This window comes from Diabrotica virgifera, chromosome 10 (genome assembly GCF_917563875.1).
Source record: "Diabrotica virgifera virgifera chromosome 10, PGI_DIABVI_V3a".
Classification (NCBI taxonomy): Eukaryota; Metazoa; Arthropoda; class Insecta; order Coleoptera; family Chrysomelidae; genus Diabrotica; species Diabrotica virgifera.
Window position 1 is genome coordinate 123530704 of NC_065452.1, and position 23404 is coordinate 123554107.

At 31.9% G+C, this 23404-nt stretch overlaps 1 protein-coding gene and 1 long non-coding RNA gene across 2 annotated transcripts in view; one reads left to right on the forward strand and one right to left on the reverse strand.

The window, feature by feature from the left end:
- The window catches only part of LOC114337951 (uncharacterized), a 188967-nt gene that overhangs the window by 148941 nt on the left and 16622 nt on the right, over positions 1 to 23404 (reverse strand). The gene's annotated exons all lie outside the window — the stretch shown is intronic.
- Positions 1953 to 8541, forward strand: LOC126878574 (uncharacterized). Its single transcript, XR_007695705.1, has 2 exons — positions 1953 to 3848; positions 8131 to 8541. It is a non-coding gene; the product is annotated as an uncharacterized LOC126878574 (long non-coding RNA).

The window sequence follows — 23404 nt, forward strand, 5'->3', positions numbered from 1 at the left end:
GCTTTCATTTGACACCTCATTTGTCATTCTAGCTGGTATATTGACGGAGTAGTTGTGATTACAGACGGACAGACAGACAGACGGACGTGGGTAATTCAAAGTTTTCACATTTTTTCAAAATTGGGTGAAAACAAAAGTAAATTTAAATAAACAGTACGACCATATAAATGTTACAACCACCATGTATTTTGTTATATTGTTTTTGTCAGTTCAAAAAATATCCGTACTTAGATGTATTATTTTAACAATAATTATAATTATTTATATTATTTATATGTTCTCATTAAATGCCAACAAAACTGCTTTTTGAAACAAAACAAACAAATATTATTTTGCTTTTCTTATATCAACATGAATACGTTGAATAATGCTGAAAAAGCAACTGCTGTATCAAAATAGCGAGTCGGTCACCTCTACTCAATACCACGCCACGGGCCACGGCCATTCCACCTCAGTGGGCGCTTTGCCTAAGGATGCTTTAAAACTGTAGAATAAAGCTAAAATTAAAACCATTTGGTTTCTAAGTAAACCTTAAGGTTGCAATAAAACCGCTCTCGGCATAAAAGGGCCCACTCTGAAAGAGGTCAATAAAACCAAAAATAAAAACCTTAAAACTTTGTTTTCTTAAGCAACTGGTTTTAAAGCTGCTGTGAAGGTGCTTTTAAAACCATATTAAAAGACACTTTAAGTGCAGGCAGTTTTATAGCAAACTTAAAAAGGTTTCTTTTATGGAGACTTTTAAAGACAATTTACCATATTAAATAATTCTTTAAACCCATATACTCCATATAGGCCAACAAATTTTTACATGTGTTATGATAGGTAGATACGTAATTGTAACCATAAAATAAAAAAAAGTACTTAGTAATTTCAGACTGTCAAGATAGAAAAACACTTGCGCACCCAACTGTATTGATAATGTTAACAAAAATAGTTTTAAATAACTCACGCGCCATAAAATTTCTGACTTTTGGCGATTAAAAAAAATAATAATAAAAAAATTTAAATTCGAAAAATATTAATTTGAAAGAAAAATAATTTTATCTAAAATTTTAATGTTTTAATGTTAAAATAAATCGAATTTATGTCTTTACGTCGCTTATTTATAAGTTAGATGTAAGCCTTATATTGTAATCTATCATGGCTTTCAGACTCTCCAAAAAGCAATATGGCTGAAATCCAAATAAAACTATTTAGTCTATCGACAGAGAATTGTTAAGATCAAATGGTTTTATTTAATACCTTTCCAAGAGCATACATCCTACATAAAAGCAAGGTTGCCTTGGAGTTAAAACCGTTTAGTTTTAATGCTGCTGTCAATCATTCCACTGTGTGTTGTATTATTCTTTTAAAATGACTAGTTCGTGTATTTTTTAAGTACTTGCGACTTATTTTTCCCATACCAACTGTACTTCCACTTTTTACAACACACTACACCACTGTTTCGCTCTGAAACAAATGGCCGACCATTTTGGACATGAAAGAAGAGAGGATGAGTTTAGTTTTATTATTTCTAACAAGAAGCATAGTTTAGTCTTAACGATAACAAAATTGGTTCAGTTAAGAGCGTTTGGTGTTAATATAGCCTACTAATTGCTTTTAAGAAAGCAACTTTAAAGAAAACTAAAAAAATAGTTTTAAAGCAAATGTTTTACTCACATAATAGTCTTGAGATCAACTAGTTTTAATTATAGGTTTTATAAGTCATATTAGGAGCATCTTTAAAACTGCAACAAAACTAAAAGTCACAAACTAGAATCTAATAAAACCAAACAGTCCGGAAGTTCTTCATAAAACTGATTAGTTTTAAAGTGAACTGAGAATAAACCGTTTTAAAACTACAATAAGGCCAATTATCTATTAAGATTAATTAGTCTTACTTGTTACTCTTATTAGATACTTTAAAACTAGTGACAAATGCTTAACAGTTTTAAAGTTCTGGCAGTATATCTACAGGGTAACTTTAAAACCAGTATCTTCTTATTTACCAAATAAAACCTTTATAAACCTTAAATAAAACTAAAATGTTTTTATTGTGCTACTTGGGGGCCTAATTGGACCTCATTAGTATAGTGTAGCATGTTAAAAAAGTTGTATGTTAACTTGTAAAGGATCACTACAGGAGCAATGTTACCATTTTTGGTCATATTGTAAGAAGACCCGCATATCGCAAGGCTACAACTAACACTGCCAAGGAGGTAAGGCTACCTGAGGAAATAAAAAGCCATAACGTTATTAAATAAAATGATGTTGAATAATCGAGTACAAATATAAATAAAAATAAGCAAAATTATTGGCTAATACTCGTAAAGTGAATGTGAATTTAAATGTAAATATGTATATAAAATGATGAAGGGTCGTCATTCCATACATGTAAGGCATGTCATAATATGCAAAATACAAAAGCCATAAGTATAATCTAAAAATTGTTATAGACAAGGCGAAAACGGCGGGTTCGTTGGAAAAAATATTCCCATGAGATTTTTTTGCATAATCACATTCGTGAGACACCCCAGAATAAGGTTCAAGAAGTCGCCCACGCGAAAAGTGGTCCAATTTTTTTTAATCAAATTGCAAAAATCAATATTTTTGGCCTGGAGATTTTTTTTTAGATTTTTCAGACCATTCTGGACAGAAAAGGTCTCTTATAATTTTTATCTAAAGTTGATCATCGTGTTCGAGTTATAAGCAATTTAAAATTTGAAAAACGCGAAAATGGCCATTTTTAAAGTTATTTTTAATTATTAATAATGAGTGGTAAGATCGTATTGACGCGGCTGTAAATGTGAGTGCGAGTGAGATGCGCCATTGGACTGCCTGAATTGCATCTCTTTCGCATTCATCATGGACGGCCGCCTAACACGTGCATGGCGCTCATTATTTTTACTTAAAAATAACAGCTTAGTAATCAAATAATAACAAAAATTTCTTCAGGATCTTGTAGGGGGGGGGGGGCTTTAAACTTTGATTTAGTTACTTTCTGACTTTCAGAGTAATAACTTTTAACCGAGTTATTAAGCCTCCTTGAAAATCGCAATTTTTCGTTTTTTTCAATTTTAAAATGCTTTTACCTCGAAACCGATTAACTTTAGAAAAAAATTATAAAAGACCTTTTTTATACAGAATGGTCCAGAAAACCTAAAAAAATTTGTTCCAGCCAAAAATACTGATTTTTGCAATTTGATTAAAAAAAATTGTTAAAAAAAATTTGGACCACTTTTCGCGTGGGCGTCTTCTTGAATCTTATTCTGGAATGTCTCACGAATGTGATTATGCAAAAAAATCTTATGGGAATATTTTCTCCAAAGAACCCGCCGTTTTTGCCTTATCTATTAGTTTTTGGCAAGAATTTGAATAATATGTTATTGAATTTAATGTGTCACATTTTATTATATTTTTATTGAACAATAAACATGATTAGTTAAAATATTGTTTTGTTTGCTTTCAGTCCGGATTTTCATCGTTCATTTCTAAGATTAGGACAAGACGAACACACACCTTGGGAGACTGAGCTAGGCCAAGGACACACATAGCTATCATGGATGATTGAAATATTATTCTTTAATGTTATTTTGATTGCCTGGGGTAGTTTATCATATCGTTTCAATGTAAAAAGAAAAATTTATATAAAATCTAAAAAATACATTCATTTGTTATGTCATACATCATATTTTTTCATAAAGATAGAAATATGTGGGGCTGAAAGTTAAATTAAAAGATAAAATCGTCCGTATCTCGAAAATGAATCACTTATAATTAAAAACGGGATTTGAAAATGTGAAACACAACAATTATTTTTGTCGTCAAAGAGTAGGATGCTGTAGAGGTGAAATTGAACTCGATTACAGGTGGGTAGAATGTCACTCATAATTTATTCTGTTGATGATATTTTTTAAAATTATTTTTACAATTTTCAATTTAATTTGCAATTTCTAGCTAATAATATCTCTTCAGTTCTTTCTGTGTGAAACATCAAATTATGTGGCGACCTTTATTTGCTTTACAAAAATATTATTAGGAAGGTAAAGTTTTCAATCCTAATATAGACATATTATGAACATTAACAATATTGAAAAATATTAAAAATAGTGCTAAAAGATTTTTAAATTGAAAACTTATTGGTTCATTTCCCTGGTAACACCTCCAAGGCTTCTAAAATTTGCAAGCCAGATGGATACTGCACAGTGACGGTTTAAGGCATCATGGGGCCCTAGGCGGCCCTAGAAGTAGGCCCCTTAATAGCGATCATTTACTTAAAACAAATTTACAGATATTTATGTTGTTTTGGGAAGTAGTTACTCCAAAAATAAATTACGACAATGTAAAAAAGATAATTTTTCTTTTTTTTTACACTTCTCAACAACTTCTCATTATAGTTCATAGCTAATATGCCAAAGAAAAAAGGGATATTGTGTCGATATGTGATTTTGCCCTGGGTATGAGTGCCACCCCTTCGGGAGTGAAAAAACATACATTCAAAATAAGTGCGGAAATGGATAAACTTATTAATTCTAAGTAACTTTTGTTCTATCGAGTTTTTTCACTAAATCAATACTTTTTGAGTTATTTGCGAGTGAATATGTTCATTTTTCAACAAAAAAAAAAAAACACTTTTTTAGACGGTTTTTCTCAAATACCTCCAAAATTAAGTATTTTATCGAAAAAATATTCTTAGAAAAAATATAGATTATACAAAATTTAAAAAAAATGCTGTATGTATGAAGTATGTAGACCCAGTGTAAGCAGAACTGGAGCTAAGGAAAAGTAGAATCATATTCGACAAATTCTAAATAAAATAATTCAACGTAAATAACCAAAAAACGAAGCATTTTTCGGTGAAAAATGATCACAACTTTTTTAAAGTGTTAAACCTAAACCAGCCTTACACCTAAAGGTAGAAAGGCTTAGGACTAAGTAAGGAAGTAAGTAAAAAAGTTTTATTTTTGTTTTTTTTTAAACAAATTTCAAGTATCAAAATTAAGCAAGTAATAAGCTTAAAATAATGTTGACTCCTTGTTTTGGCAAAGAATCTTGAAAATTTATGAAAATCTTGAAAAAACTTATAAGTATATTATTTATATGATCTGTAAGTTTCACCGGTTCACAGTGCTTATATTTCAAAACATTGGGATTTAAAGTAAAACAAATTTTTTGAAATTTTGAAAAAAAATACCGGTTTTTTCAAAATAACTTAAAAATTATTAGTGGTACCGAAAACCTTAAAGAGTAAAAAAATGTAGGTTCTGCTTTTCTGAATATTTGAGATTTTTGCTTTTTTGGAAGATAAAAATTGGTTAAGATATGACTGTTCAAAATTTGCATACCCTGGGTAGAGGATTTTTCATTTATTAAAAATTAATAAATGAAAATAGTTTCTAACTTTGCGGGATCGGTACTCACCGGAGGGACCGCAAACGTTCGGATACAATTAGCGTCCCTTTGCAGAAACAATGACGACTTTGCAAGTAACAAGACATTTACTCAATACACAAACTACCCATTACACTAGGTACCTGATTGAAAAATCCACTGTACCATGCCAATGGCCATTAGTTGTCGAGGCATTAAGCCAAATAAAAAAATGCATATACTCGTGATTTGTGTCTGGTTCAAGTTCTTTCTACTACAGTCCTTTTATAAATAAGCACTTTATACCGATAAAACTCACAGATCATATACAGTGCCGGTTTCTTACAGTCTGCCGCCCGGTGCTGATACGGATGCAGGCTCAAAAATATTTCTGGGCGGGACGCGCCCAGGTTCAAAAATATTTCTTAACTTTATTTCAATTCAACAAAACATATTTTTAATACAAGTTTATTAGAATAAGGAAAACAATTACAACTTTTTTTTGTTTCAAGCTTTAATGAAAACTAACTAAATACAAGAAAAAAATTAAGGGCGAAATTCAAAAAGTGAAATAAAAAATGTACTTATAATAACATTCAAACAGGTATAACATGAGGTAGGTAATTAAATACCTTTACTATTGAAAAGCTTGTTGTCTTGCTATTACTGAAGCGAATTTTTTGATGATATCATATCATTTATATTTAATTCCTTTAGCAGGTCCTCGTTAATTGATTAACTGTTAATTGGTTAAAAGGAGTTCAAATTTTCTTGTGAAATTGCATTTTTTAAGTAGGTCTTTATCCTTTTTGGTGTCGAAAGAGAGCGTTCGCCACTTGCATTTGCGACCATTATGAAGAAAAAAATACGCAGGCAATTATTAACGTTGGGAAATGATAATAATATTAATTTATTATCGTATAAATCCTGTACCAATTCTAAAGGAGTTTCTATTTTTAATTGGGGAAGAGATGTTAACAAATTCTTTAAAAATGAACATATTCTTGGGAAAAATACTCGTCCAAATACTCCTTGATCCTTGTATTTTTGCTATAATTCGATTTTCGATCTGAAAATATCTTCATCTTTCGTAGTTTTTAGTTTAAACAAAAATTCAAATGCTCTTGAACAAGACCAATCTAACTATCAGATCGGCGAATAATCTCCGACTTAAGATTGTCTATTATAAAAACAGTTGTGTTAGCATTTTTTCTTTTTCGCTAAGACTTGCCTCCGAATTCTTTCTCCTAATTGCAATTTTTTTGGTAATCTTCTTCTCAGCATAATTTTCGTTCCCTGTTAACAACATTCCTAAGGCCTCGTAGTGATCAAAACAATCACGTAAGAAATCAAGGTAATCTGCTAAAGATAATAACTAAAGTCTGGATTATATGCAAAATGCATGAGCATATTACATGCAGCATAATTCTGGGTTTCTTTATAAATTCATATTATGCTATTCATATTTACTTGATTAAGAGCATATTGCGGCATATTTTGATGTATTTGAAATATCACATTAATAAAATGGTTCTCTATACACATTTAAATAATAGGTTCTTGGAATTACTTATCAGAAGAATAGGACCAACAGGTAGCTAAGTACAGTAAATTCGTTTTTAAATACTCTTTACCAGTTAGCAAAGCAACAAAGCATAATTTATGAATATTGTGCGTATAAAATAAAAATAATTTCTTTCTTAAAAATATGCCGAAATAACAAAAATCAAGTCTTTTATGGAGCTGGATTGGTGATAGTGATAAAATTGGAATAACTATTTTCGACAATGAAAGTGTGTAGCGTGCAAACCCGCTACTTTGTAGAATTTATTTTAATAAGACCCACTCTGCATTTAGAGGTCCTCTCAGGTAGCTGTTGATTTTCATTTGTAGCAAATATTTATTAATCGGTCCATTTATATTCTTTTCGTGCACCCTGTATATCCATTTTCAATTCAATAATGAAATTAGTGATGCCTGATTTAAATTAGAAAAGTTATTTCCATCATCTCGAATAATATTTATTGAGAAAATATTATTGCCATTTTCATTTTAAACAGTTTAATTATTTCCAGTTTTCGTTCTTTCTAAATATTTTATTTCGAAGCAAAATTATTTATCAAGCCATTAATTTTTTGTAATTTTAAAACGTTCAACTTTGTCAATTTCAATGAGAATGTCTTTTTCGTTATCAGCTAATCCTGACCTTCAATTAATTTCTTTTACCTTTATAAATACCATGCTGGTGCCTTTCTGGCTCATTTTTATATTCTTCGCCAAGTAGGTAGCAGCGAGCGCTACAGACCTAATTGGTAAGTTGTTTTTGGGTTTTATCATTTACTTTTCCGATAATATTTTTTTTGTTAATTGACTAACTCGAATTTGCAGGATATATTTATATTTTGACGTATTTGTATTGTAAATTTGATTTATCCAATAAGAAAATAATTTTGGGGTATCTATTTACTTATTTTCCGTGAATGCTAATTCATTAGCATCAGCAGTGGTGTTAAATATCAATTATTTTCAAGTTTAATTTATTACGTTAATTTTATAGAAATATGTGGGATTAAATTAATTTATTTTTGTTCATTTATTGTATTGTATTTTTTAATTGGGGTGTTCACATTAAAACATTTGGGGTCTACTGTTTGGTTTAAAAGTCACTTCCAAGATTTTCTGTGCTGCTGGTGGGGAATATTGGGGTTTTGTTGACTTGGGTGGTGAGGGCCCTTGATAAATTTATGCTGCGGGTTGTCTACATCTTGTTTTCTCTTCTAGGCACCCAGGAGAAGGGCGTGGCCCTAGTTTTTACACCATCTGTTTTGGCCCAGAGTATATATAATGCCCCCCCCAGAAAGTACAAGTAAATGGTAAATAGCAGCTCCTCAAGACCCATGGATTCGACGAACATTTAGGCAACTCCGGAGGCAACAACCGATCCACCAGTACATCAGACCAGTACATCAAAACCTGACGCCTCCCGAAGAAGATCATGAGGTGTGGATAACCTAGGACAGCACCGGAAGAAGCCTTCACACCACAAGTTAAGTCTTCTTTAGAATCTTATATTTGCCTGTCAGCAGAGACAGTTTTTTTATATAAATTAACTTCATAATAACTTCACAATGATGTAGATCCTAAATTATAAAAAAAAAAAAGAAATGAGAAAATAAAGCATTTATACCGAAATTCATTCCTTTTTACTGATAGTGTACCGTATGCCTGGAGAATGCAGAGGAGTAGGATATAAGGACCCACATAAAGTCTCATGCTCGCCGTGTTGGTGTTGGCGATGTTATGTCGAATTTGTTTCTTGGTCCAATGTTGACTTTGGAGATGGGTTCGATATATCATTGTTAATATGAACACGACAACTGCTTTCTGTATTCACATATTTTTTTCTTCGCAAGAAATATGTTACAAAGACGTCATGAAAGATATTAAAAGAAAAGATGAATATCTGTGGATATCTATCGACGAGGCTACTGACGCAATGGGTCGGCAAATCTCGAATTTAATTATTGGAGTTATAAGCTGTTCAGCCGATGACTGTAACTGTAAGTGCCATATTTCTTGCAAATAATTATATTGGTATAAAAAATGTTATATCAAATTTTGATTCTTCTTGTATTGCTGCTAAAAAATAGTAATAATTCTCTTCAGAACGAACTGACCTATATAAAATCAAATTTTGACATTTGAAAACCGCTTCACGCGTATCGCCCTGGAATCTTCAACCGCCCGGTGCTACAGCCCCGAAAAGACCCCTGGTTAAACCGGCGCTGATCATATAAACAATACATAAGTAAAGTAGTTTGTGAGCGGTAAGGATTAATTTCATTTGGGATGCTACTTAGGGGGTTATTTTCACCAGTTTTTTTACCCAAAAAATGGGATCAAGTTTATTCTGAGCGTATCTTGCTTACTTATTATGTTAGAAATTAAAAAAAAAAAAACAAGAATAATACTTTTTTAAACATTTAAACAAGTTATGATGAGTTTTCCATGAAAAGTGCTTCATTTTTTTATTATTTCACGTTGAAATATTCGATTTGGAATTTGGCAAATAAGAACCTACTTTTCATTAGCTACAACTCCGCTTCTACTTTGTGTACAGACTGCACACATACACCATTTTTTAAATTTTTTAAAAGCTATATTTTTGCTAAGAATATTTTTTCGATAAAATACTTACTTTTTGAGTTATTTGCGAAAAACCGTCTAAAAACGTGTTATTTTTTGTTGAAAATGAAGATATTTACTTGCAAATAACTCGAAATGTATTGACTTGATGAAAAAACTGTATTGAACAAAAGTTGCTTAGAATTAGTCAGTTTATCCACTTCCGGATGTATTTTGACGGTATATTTTTTCACCCCCGAGAAGAGTTGGACTCAACCGTAGAACAAAAACACACATTGGCACAATATCACTTTTTTCTTTGACATGTTAGCTATGCTTACACCAAATTTCATGTCAATCCAAGCTCTTGTTTCAAATCCAAAGGTTCTTTAAAATCCGGAGGTTTTGCAATATTTTACCGTGAGTGAACGGACTATAAGGCCCATCGGTGGGTAGAAATTGGGAAAAAACGTACCATACCAAAATAATTACCAGCTTCTGAGCAAAATTTGCTTGCAAAATTGATTACCAAATTGAGGGAATGATTAGAACATGGAATATAAAAATGTCTTTGAAGATAACTGCTTAATTTGTCTTGAAGTCGGTTGTATTTTCCTGATATTTGACCGAAGACAAAGCAAAAAACTGAGTTTGATTGGAAATAGTATGTTAGCCATTCTCTTTTTTTTTGTCTCAGTTAGCCCTATTTGATTTTTTTAACATTTGAAATTATTTTTTTACATTACTGCTTAAATAATTCAATATTAATTAATGCATTTGTGTGGGATGCGGGCCCCATCAAGTGCCCGGGCCCTATGCGGCCGCCTACTCCGCCTAATGATTAATCCGGCACTGATGCTGCAGTGAAGACAAAGGGACAGAGAATGGTTAAACATAGAAGAATGGCGGTTAGGAGTCGGAAGGCGTCGGAGAACGCTGTAAACCGATAGTATTATTATTAGTAGTAGTAGTAGTTATACAAAATATGACAGAGTGGATAGTCTTCCCAAAAGACAATACATTTTTTTATACTTCATGTTAAGCTGTTCTCTATTATTTTTAACATGGGCCCTCCAGCGTAGCCTGGCGTCTAATGTAATACCCAAATATTTTGCGCTATCGGCATATGGCACCTGGGTATTATTTAGATTAACAGGACTGCGTTGTTTTTGCTTGTTTGTAAAATTAATATGCACTGATTTAATTTCGTTTAATTTAATTTATCAGCATTTAGTCCAGTTGTAAAGTCTGTTAATAGAGGCTTGTAGTTTTCTTATTGCTTCTTCATGGTCTTCACCTACGACCAAGATGGCAGTATCATCAACAAAGGTAGGTGTTGTATTATGTTCTGATTAAGGGAGATCACTAGTGTATAATAGGTGCAGGACTGGTCCGATCACATTACCTTATGGTACACCTGCATTGATTTCTTTTGGTTCTGAGTATGCTTCTTCTTGCTTAACCCTAAAAACTCGATCTGATATATAAGATTCCAATAATTTTGTGTATTGTCTTGCAAAATCATACTTAATTTGTATTTAAGTCTTTCATGCCATACGTTATCATAAGCTTGCGCCACGCCGAGGAAGACAGAGGAGCAGACCTTCTTTTTTATAGTGACCTCTCTATTATATCCGTTATTCGATGGATTTCATCGATAAATTAAATGACTTTCTCGAAATCCAAACTGGTGTGATGGAATTAGAGCCTTAGCGTACATGAGAGGTTTCAGCCTTTTCAGCAATAGCTTCTCATATTGCTTCAAAATTATAGGTAGTAAAGAAATCGGTCAAATCCCATCCCCATTAAGCGAGGCGTGAGACAAGGAGACGTAATATCGCCAAAGCTTTTCAACCTAGCCCTAGAAGACGTCTTCGAAACTACAAATTGGTCAACTTATGGCATTAACGTTAATGGCAACAAGCTAAACCACCTCAGATTCGCTGACGACATTGAGTATACACCGAGAGAACAATTTCTTTTCTCCTAAAACACCGATTTCTTTGAGCAATATTTCTTAAAAGTTAACATATCCTATTAACTTAAACATACCGGTTCACATATAAAGAAACAAGTTTTTTAAACACAACTCAATAATTTCTTACAGATAATTTCTTCAATACTAAGAAATACATTAATGGTTACATTTAATTTTCTTATCCTAATGTTTTTATTTCTTAAATTGAAAACTACAAATATTTTGCAGTATATGAAATATAACATTAAGTTAATCCATATTTATATTTGTGAACAAGAAATTTTCTTTCAATCAAATAAGTATTTTAAACCACAAAAACTTTAAACTCTTAAAAACTTTGTCATTAATGCCGAAATGTTACTTGCAAAGAGATTTTCTTCCACAAAAGAATTGCGCAGATTAACTATTTATGATTTAGTCGTCAGTGTTTGTCAAGATGGCGTGATATGTTCATGTTCATATAGATGGATTTTGGATTTATTGGTGTTCTGTAAAAATTAACGGATATTTTGAAGGTACGTACATATATAGGTATTAAATAAAAGTAAATTGAGTAATTTAAGATGTAATAATAATATTGTTGCGTATCCGAATGGTTAAAAAAGAAACCTAATAGTATCTTTATATGCTTTTTAGGTATAATAATGGACGACTCTGAAATAAAGGAGCTTATTATTCTAACTGGGAAATATGCCACAATTTAAAGCTGGGACAGAATGATATAATATATAGCTTCAGAACAATATTAAGAAAGGAGTTATTAACCAACTGCGGGGCCTTCCAGAAATGGAAGAACTTCATACATTTAAGTACCTTTTTAAAAATGTGTATACTTATGTATCAACTATAATAGGTTTCTTGAATGTATCGTCTTCTATAAAAATATACAATACAACGCTATATCAAACATGGCGGATGCAACGCTGAGGATGTTTTCTGCTAATTTATTTGAGATAAAGAAATCAGTTAGTCTAAAAGAAATATATGTTTATGGTTAAGAAATGTTATTGCCGAAAACCGTGAATTAGTTAATATGTATTAAATGACTTAGATGTAAACTAATAATACTTTCCCCTAATAAAATTTCTTAATGATTAGGTATGCTGTCTCTTTTAGATTATAAAAATTAAGAAAATTACATATTATTATGTCTGCTTCAATGTTTTACATTGGTTGTATTTTCCCTCTTGTTTTAGCTAAACAATGTTTATTGTGTGACTTAATATTATACAGATAAATAATTAATATTTCATTAACAAAAAGAAAAAAATAAACAAAGATGTGTAGGTTAAATAATGCCATGTTTGAACTAAATATGATTGATTATTATTAGTAGGTATTAATAGTTCTTATGTGGGGCCGTGTATTTGTTTTTTTTTTGTATTTCCTAAATTTGTCAAAATAAATATCTATATCTTTATAAAAAATTTTTTATTAAAGTAAGTTTACTCTTTCTACATAACGATTTTGTTTTAGTGAATTGCTGATATACGAATACAAAGTGCTATTAACAAAAGAAGGAAAATTTTAGGAAGTTGGATTTCCCTCTCCATCCTTTTATTGTTGTGTAGAAGCCAGTGGTTTAAGAGTGGAGAAAATATTTGTATGTAATAATAACGTTTTATATCTTGTTTTATTAATAAATAATGATTTTACCTTAACACAATGATTTATTTCGCCGTATGTAATATCACTTTATTTTCAAGAAATATTAACTTAACTCTAAATATACGTTTATCTCTGCTAAATATATTCCTTAACATTAAATACATTAATTGTTAATAGTAAAATAATAATATTCCTTACTAAGAAATATTATTGCTCAGAAAGAATAGTTTTGTAATGTGTAGAAAATATATTTTTATGACTAATAAAATTAATTAACATCAAGTGTAATATCTTTCTGATAAATGGGTTTGAAGTTTGCCAGAAAGTGATAGTTTAATCATGTTTAAGATATATTTCTTTGGCTATAGTAGAATTTATTTGAAATATTTTAGAAAATTATATCTTACATACAAAGATATATTTCTTAGGCAATATGCCAAGTCGATCTTTCTTACATATTAATAAAGTTTCTTTATGTCAAGAATTTTTTTCTCTCGGTGTAGCGAGCTCATTCGAGGAACTGCAAATTATGATGAGGAACTCGGAAGCAGCTTCCAATACGTCGCCCTAAAAATGAATATGAGAAAAACAAAAATAATGACAGACACAGATGATACCAGACGTATAAATATAAATGGCAGTGAGATAAAAAAAAAGTCCAGGAATATATCTACCTAGACCAAATCCTGAAACTTGACAAAGAGAACCAAAGTGCGGAAATTACTAGGAGAGCAAAACGGGCATGGGCAGGATTTGGAAAACTTAGTTGGATACTTAAGAACCGCAAAATACCCCAATACTTGAGGAGCAAAATGTTCAACCAGTGCATCGTTCCTATCATGACATATGGATGTCAAACCTGGACTCTAACCAAGGCAAATATGAATAAACTAGAAAGAGTCACAGCAGAAAGAGCAATGGAAAGAGCAATGTTAGGTATATGACTGTCAGATAAAAGGAGGAACGACTCGGTAAGATCAGAAATAAAAGTTGAGTACATAACAACAAAAGTTGCCTCCTTAAATGGAGCTTCGCAGGCCACATTGCTAGACAAAAATACCAACGTTGGAATGCAACAATACAACACTGGAGACCTTACGAAAGTAAACGGCCGAGAGGAAGACCACAGATGAGGTGAGTTGATGATAAGAGTAGCCGAAACAAATTGGAAATATGTTGCTCAGGATAGAAGACTAAGAATAAGAAGAGGGAAATCGGCATGTACGATGATACTGTATTTGGTTATTTTCCAGGCTTAAGGATCATAATGACCTCCGCCACTTTCCATATCTTAGGAATATATCTTAATCTGAACGAGGCATTTATAAGGTATGTCAGCATTCCCAAGAAGCAATTGGACGTAATATTACGACGTCTTAACGTTGGATTAAATGCCCCAACGTTAATACGCGACGTTGCGACGACGGTCAGAAAACCGCTATTTGCACCTAAGTGGGGAATAGAAATACGGGTTGCCTCGACGTCCCCCTCTCGACTTCTCAGCTCGAGATATGTTATCGTCAAATTACGTTGGTTTTTTAGGACTTTGGTCTTGTAAAGTAATAGTATAATATTCTCTACCACAGAAGTACGGCCGACACACTTAATTTCTACCAAATAGGTTAATAATCTTGGAGGATATTAAATCATTAGAAACTAAGATTCATGACGGCCTGTTGATACTTATTTAAGTAGGTTCCTACTCTATTCAGAATATAACCTAAGTGACTTGTATAATTATTTTATTAATCATCTGCCTCATTGCATAATGCGGTCGAAAATTTACAAACGCAAGGAAGTGTATTGTTAAACTAGGTATAAAAATTGCTAAAAACTGAAAGCGCCTCAGAAATTTACAGGTTAAATCGAACAAAACGGTAAAAATAGAAATAACCATCGTAATTAAAAAACATATTATTATGTCTAGACCCATACAAAATTATCCTTGATTTATATATAAACAAAATTCGTTAATTAAAAAAATATTCATTAAAATTTAGCAAAAAAATTGCCAAACATTATGTTTCAAAAAATGGCTGAACCATGGCGATCTTTCATTAATGGCGGATTTGACTCGCGACCTAAATTGCACTACATTTTAACTGATTTGGACAAGGACACCCCCTGTCGACCTTTAGTATAACCTATTTTTACGTTGCACACCTCGAATTTACCTACTGGTATACCTAATACGTCCTAAAGTAAGTGCAAACAACCTGGTCTTGACGACAGACTCCCGACGACCGGTCGTCGTCGTGAACACGCCTTAATCTGGTGGTAGATGCTTGTGTATGTACATCAGGCAGCTTAAACCAAAGGGTTTTATGAATGCATTTATTAATCTACTTATAGTTGGTTATTTTTATTTGTTGCATATGTTTACCTCATGAAAATCTTTAATCCCATTTTGAGTAATTAGCTGTTCAGGTTCTGTATGTGCCATTTTCAAAAGTTTAGCTTTTTGTCTGTAAAAGGATGTTGAATGTCTAAAAGCTTTTGATTTCTTTTTTCCATGCATTTCCCCTTCATTTTGAGACGTTCTTTTTCTCAAATAACAACTATATATTTTTTTAACTATATAGGTTTTTCGTTCAATAAATTGTTATTGTTAATATACTGTTTATAGAAAAACTAGAAAAATCAAGTATAAAAAAGTAAGGTTATGTTTACAATGTAATATCTGTCATATTATAGTCATACAAGTCAAGTCAGATGTTTTTTAGTAAATTACAGGTATCTTATAAAAAAACTTTGACGTCAGGTTAACGTATACAACTTTACTTAAGTATTGCGTTGTTATTACCTACGTTGTATTGTCGTTCTCACCTTCCCGCAAGTATACGCAGCAATCTACCATATACCATATACGTTGGGTTCGATACTAATAAATACTCTGTAATCCCCGACGTTGAGCAGTCGTTAAATGTCTTCCAGTAAATTACATTGTAGTATAGAGGTTATACCCGACATCAGCTTAACGTTAAACCTTAACCTAATAACTAACGTTGGTATTCTCAACGTTGGATTGTCGTTGTCGTCTTCCCGAAAAATACGTCTACCATACTCGATAAAACACCAACGTGCTGTGAACGTTGGCATCTATCCTAAAAAAATACGTTGTAATTCCCGACGTTGAGTAGTCGTTGATGTATGCCACTTAATTGCACTTATAGTACAGATAGGTTAAGAGCGACGTCAGCTTAACGTCAAACCTTATCCTAATAATTGACGTCGTTATTCCCGATGTCGGTTGGTCATCAGATTATATGACTTATTAGCAGCAACTTTGGTCCATAGGAAAAACAGACGTTGTCCTTGGTTAAGGCTTATTGTGAACCAATTTTGTCCTTAAATTTAACGTCCCATTAAGACAAAATTGGTTGCAGGTCGTAAAATTGCTACTTGGGTTAGTATGACTTTTCTAGGGAGTTGTTTTAAGATTTCCCCAGTAATTACATCAAAGCCAGGTTGGGATTGATGTTTGCTTTAATTTCGTTGGATACTTTCTTTGGAGTGACTAGTTTAATTTCACCTTCTTCCTGTGTGACGTTTTGCTATTCAAGTGTGTTATCACCATTTTAACTGAAATGTTTCCTCGAGATATTCAGCAAATTTATTTGTCTTCTCTAAATTGCTTTTTGCTCAGCTTCCATCTGTTTTTCTTAACGAAGGATTTTGCAAGATCGGTCATTTTAATTTCTTAATGGCTCTCCAGAGGGAATAATCAGTTGTACTATAATTTATTAGCTCTCTTAGATAGTTATTAAGTAATTTGTTTTTATTTTACGAAAAGAATAATGTGTTTAATAATTTTAATTAAATGAAATATACAGTGGAACCCCGATAAGTCGGCCCCCGATAACACGGAATTCCGGCTAACACGGACCGATTTTCATCAGACAAACATTTCAACAATAAAAATGTATTAATATAATATTTGAGAGATGATGTGTATTTGTGTAATTTGAACTATACGATAGTAAAAATGACTCATGGCACACGGCAGCCGAGCGGCGTTCATTGCCTCGGATTATCGGAAACAACAGGCACCTGTATTTATTTCAAACTGTCTTAGCATTGTTTAAAAAAGACTAAAAGATTATGTAAAAAATTCTTTTTTAAACAGTGGCCTTAGTCTCCACTGTTCTTAAATAACTAACATCGTTCCGATTGTGACCGTATTGTGTGTAGTACAGTCGTGTTGTTCGATTCCGTTCTGTAATCGTGCTTCAGATAGGTTTGTGCTTGTGTGTTTTTTGTCTACGTAATAACAACAAAACGTAAAAATGTTGTAGTGACAATGGAAAAGAAACTAGAAGCATTCGGTAGGATTGATAAAGGCGAATCTTTAAAAACAATTGCAGCATGATAAGGTATCGAAGAATTTCATTTCAAAATGATAACAAAAGACAGTTTGGACAATCGGTGCAAAGCTAATAAAGCTAAAAATTAGACTCTCTCAGGATGAACTGCTTATCCATTTCAGTGACTATATTCGTTTAAACGAACATCAACTTTTAAGTTCCAACGATAGCTATTTCCCATTTTTTACGTTGATCACGGTGATGATCGTCTCAACGAACATCGTATCTGTACGTTATACTAGGCATAATAATGTTTACGGACGAAATTTGTTATTTATAAATCTTTAAAGAAATCATATACAGCGTGTCTACTTGAGTTGGAAACATATGGGAAACTTTTTTATTATTAATTTTACGAAAAAAAGTTATTCTTTATAAAAAGTTCTGCATACCCCAAAACCTAAGATTCAATTATCAGATATCAAATTTTCTCAATATTATACGAGGTATGTCAAAAAATATGAATTTCGGCTAAGGGTAAAGTACCTTTATTTCTCTCAATATCGAAAATTCTTATGATAAAAAGTTGTTTGGAATTAAAAACTAAGATGAAATATGCAGTTACATGCTTCTTATTGAAAAAAAAAAAATATTTTTCTCAAATTTATGGATACCCAACATCGTTTTTAATTATTACAAATATCATAACTCGTTTATTATTCATTTTACGAAAAAAAGTTATTCTTCATAAAAAACTTTGCATAGTCTAAAATCTAAGACACAACCATGATATATCAACTTTTATTAATTTTATACGACGTGTGTCAAAAAATATGAAATTCGCTCAATATTATAGCACCTTTATATTTCACACTATTTCAATTCGAAGGATGTAATTGCATATTGACACATAGTTTTTAATTCTAAACAACTTTTTTAATAACCGTTTTCAATATTGTGAAAAATAAAGGTACTTTACTCTTGAGTGAAATTCATATTTTTTGACATAACTCGTATAAAATTAATAAAATGTCATATCTGTTGGTTGAATCTTCGGTCTTAGGACATACAGAGATTTTTATAAAGAATACCTTTTTTTCGTAAAAGTAATAATAAAAGAGTTATCGTATGTGTAATGAATAAAAACGAAGTTAGTATCAATAAATTTGAGAAAAATTTGGAAAATATTTTTTTCCAATTAGAAGCATGTAATTACATATTTGAGCTTGGTTTTTATTTCCAAACAACTTTTCATAATAAGAATTTTCGATATTGAGAGATATAAAGGTACTTTACCCTTAGCCGAAATTCATATTTTTTGACATACCTCGTATAATATTGAGAAAATTTGATATCTGATAATTGAATCTTAGGTTTTGGGGCATGCAGAACTTTTTATAAAGAATAACTTTTTTTCGTAAAATTAATAATAAAAAAGTTTCCCATATGTTTCCAACTCAAGTAGACACGCTGTATATTTCAACCTCCAAGTTTTAAATTTTTATCTTTGCCAACAAAACTCATGACTGAAAGGGTTATGTTGAAGAGACTAAGGGATCGCACAGCACGCAACCAGCAGACGAAATTGACACAACCGAAACTGACTGAGTTTTTTACCAAGAAATGAACAATACTCTATACTCTATATAAAACTATACGTAATTTAGATGTGTACTGTGCATATATATTTCATGTTATTTCAATTAAAACGGAGTTTATCTGTAAGTATACCGTATTTTATTAATTTTTACCATATTCTCCGGCTAACCCGGATTTTCGATAACCCGGATCGCCGCGTTCCCGATTAATCCGAGTTGTCGAGGTTCCACTGTACTGTAAAATGTGAAAAATAAGGTTTTTGTATATTAGTGTTCCTTTAATCTTTATTTAATTTTCTCGTGCATATATCCCCTTGGACGTGCTTACTTACTAGAGTTTCTCCTTCGTCTTTTTTCTTGTTTGAAATCTGCATGAGAGAATCACGTATAGTACAGATTTAACATGAAAAATGCTGGAAAGTTTGTAATTCGGCATAGCGGCGTACGATTTAATAAAACTGTTCTGTTAGCAATAACGTTATATAAGCCTAAAATATATTCCAACTGAAAAATAATACAAGAACATATATTGGGCTTTAGTGTAGACGTGAGCAAAATTTCTACAACCCTCTGGAAGTTTGGCGATAAATCAATTTCAAGCGGCAGGATTAAATTATATATCAAACTTATTTCCAAAAGATTTTTTTTCGTTTTTATTTTTCATTTTTTTATTAAACAAGATATAAACATATAGATTGTATGCTGTAAAAAGTAATCATATTTTTTCTTTCGTGTCTCAATAGGAATATGGAATTAAAAAATTAGAAAAAAATGATATCGGCATAGCTCGCAATAAAATAGATGTACCTACATAATAATCAGATCGTAGATACGTATTTCTGATTATGGATCTTCATCACAACGGTGTAGTCAAGCTAGAAATAGTCAAATAAACTTGTAAAATGATCAATGCAAAGAAACGCAGCAGGAAGCAACGTAAACCATGCAAAAAACAAGGAAGAAATATTGTGGACTGTTGATAATAACTAATAACATTGAAGAACTTTGTCAATCTATAATTATTCCAATCGGGCCGGACAACGAATCTGGCATAGAAGAGGAAGAGATAGAAATCTATAATTTATAAGTAAGTCATCATCATCATCATCATCATCATCATCATCATGGCTTACTCACTCCTGGCAAAGTGTTTGCCGCTCTTTTGGGCTCTCTGATTCATTTGTTGCGGTGCATCAGTCCGCTGTTGTTTTTTTATTTTTGTAGCAGCGTGTTGTGTGACTTGGCCCTGTCTACAATTTTCCTCCATTATTTCCGGTCCTTACACCCCTTCCAATTATAGATTCTTAGCTTCTTTATGTCTCATAAGACTTGATCTCTCCATCTTGTTTTGGGTCTTCCCTTTGGTCTCTTTGTTTTTGGTCTCCAGCCGGTTATTCGCTTTAGCGTAAAATCTGGGTTAGCTCTTTCTGTGTGTCCCAAAAGTGTGCTTTCTGATAAGTAAATCAGAAAGTTTTTAATTTATGCACATTTCTTAAATAATAGATATCAACAGGATGTATCCGCTTTAACATGAATTTTATTTAACATATAAATCTGTTCCTTTTTGGTTCTCCAACACTGATCCATGATTTTCAGACTTGTTAGGTATATGGGCGTTTGTATTGTTATTTATATGTGAACGGTGTGGGCTCTTGACAAATAAAATCTAAATTTTAACAGGAGAGGATATTATTTTGAGTTATTTCAATTTGACCAATATACCTGCTGTTTGAAGATTAGTGAAGATTTGCATTTGTAATGAGCTGCCAATTGCAAACAGATAAAGTATAAATGACTAGTAAGTCTTAAGAGTCCAATACTTACAGTTCATACCAAACCCGTCTTTCAGTGCGTCAACGATAAAATGTCAAAATATACAAACCTAGAATCCAGTGGCGGCTCATGGCCTTAGAGACAGGGTCGGTAAGGTCTTTTTGTCGCCTTATATAGGTATACCATCTAATTAAAAGGCTTAAACCATCATAGGAGATTTTTTTGTTTGGTTTACTTGACATTCTCTCTTGTTTCATGGTGTTTTGACAATATGTTTTGATTCTTTTGAGACAAGAGAAATCCCGTTCATTTAAAGCAGAAGTTGATGGTAATAAGAGAATTGATGATCAGTTTGTTGTAAAGAATTGCAGTACTTACTATATAAAATTACACATATTTTGTAACTTATCCAACTTTCTGAAAATATTTGGATCAGCGTAATTTTTAAGTAATTTGTAATAATAAATATCTTGAAAATTCTTTGGCGAAGGTAACTTTTAAATTTTGAATCGTCAAAGAGGTCAAAAATTTGCAAATCTTCAAAATTCAAAAAACGAGTATCTATTTGCATAATAAAATATACTCGTTTTTCGAGATATGTACCTATCATGCCTGTGTATTTTTTGGGGTGGTTCGGAAATATCAAGCGAACCCAAAACGTCACTGCGTATATATTGGAAACTACTATCATTACGAAAATCTTTGAGATTTTGCACCAGTTTTCTTATTCTATCTTTGGAATAAATAATGTCAGTTGACTGATTTTGAACAACAATGAATATCAAATCGGTTTGGGCAAACACTTTCCTAAAAATATTTAAAAGAATATTAAAAGAGTAATCATTTAATAAAGTTCTCAAACCGATTGCTTCACGGATCAAGATATCACATCACAACTTTCAAAATCGTCGCCTTCGATAATCAATTTAAAAAAACTTCCAAAAGCTGTTCACGAAAATCTGTTACAATGGAAACTAACCGAGGTTTAAAATTTCATCGCATCTGACAAACTGTTTGCATTTTTTTCGAAACAAATTGTTCTAAAACTGTAGTCCGTTTGGGAGAGCTAAACTGGCAAGAAAAGACGATATCCTTTAATTTTTTTACACGTATCTATCCTGCAAAACTAGATTCATTATATTCCCATAACAGTGAGTAAATAAAGCGTGTGGTGCAATAGTTTTAACTTTTGCCTGGAGACCGTTCAATTCACCAGACACCACGGCAGCGCCGTCATAGGTTTGCCCCAGTTTGCCCTACCAATTTATTTTTGATATCAAAAAATTTTAATCTGTTCTTTAAAACACCAAAAACATATTCTGCCTTATTATTGCTTTTACTCACGTCTGTAAAACCTAAAAACCTCTCATAAATATTACCACGTAACGCGTATTGGACAACAGTTGATAATTATTGTAAATGACATGATAATCAGAAGTTTCATCTACTTCTAGCGAAAAGCAAATGGTTTTCTGAATCTCAGATCCAATAACGTTATTCAAAATGTAACTAATTGATTATATTAGTTCATTCTGTACTGTTTAGACATGCCGCTAAATATCTTAGAATCAAAAAGTAAATTAGAAAATCCAAATCGTATTTCTTAAACAATTTTATTAGTTACTTCTCTATAATTATATGATATAACGATTATACGATATTATATATCTATAAATAAATGATAATTCCTGACAACTTAAAAAAATTACAATATCAATTAAACGACGTAAAACGGCGTGATTATTTTTTACAATTTCTGCCGATGCTTCCAAATGTAACCGGCAGATTGAAAAGTGCCGTACCTGCCGCTTAATGCCTACGGAGAAATGTATGTTTGCTTGCTCATCGACTTGTATTTTTCGTTGAGTTTTACGTGTAAATCGTCAAGCTACGGATGAGCTGGGGTCGGCTAGCTGAACAGTCAGATGAATGGCTCGGATCATTCATTTTTTGAAAAGTCTCTTATGCGCAAGAATCACTTAACGCTCGGATTGGTCGAATCCTTTTAAAAACCATGAATAAAATTTAGTCTATATTATCTGACAGTTTTTTTTATTTCATAGATACAAAAATGACATAAACTCTGATTAAATTGAATATTAAAAAAATCTATAATGTGTGGGTCGGCACTGCCGACCCTAACCGGCCGCCACTGCTAGAATCACAATTGTAATTTTATCTCTTGACATTGTGAAAGTATGCAACTATCCGTCAACGAGTATATATTTTCTGAGTTCTATATATATGTTACAGTCCAAGTTGATTCTCAGTTAGAGTTGACTCCAACTAGTTGGAGTCAACTCCAACTGAAACGAGCAGTAAAAGTTGATTTTAAAAATTTAAATCAACTTTTACTAGTTGGAGTTGACTCTTCCTGGATCGATTCAGTAAATGTTGATTATACGAGAATCTCAAGTGCATTTTTGATGAGTGTGCGTTTCTTTGTTTTGACCGTTTCAACTACTTATTAGTATTGCCTGTAACGTCGCCCCCGTTAGGTAAATTATTCTGATTCGATTTTTTGCACAAAACTTACTCAAAGAAATACATCCGTATAACAATCCTTATAACAAATACACAGGGTGTCACGCGGTACCGCGATCGAAAAATTGTTTAACCAATTTTTGTTAACCAAATTCACAAAAATAATTTTTATCTACTCTATCTCA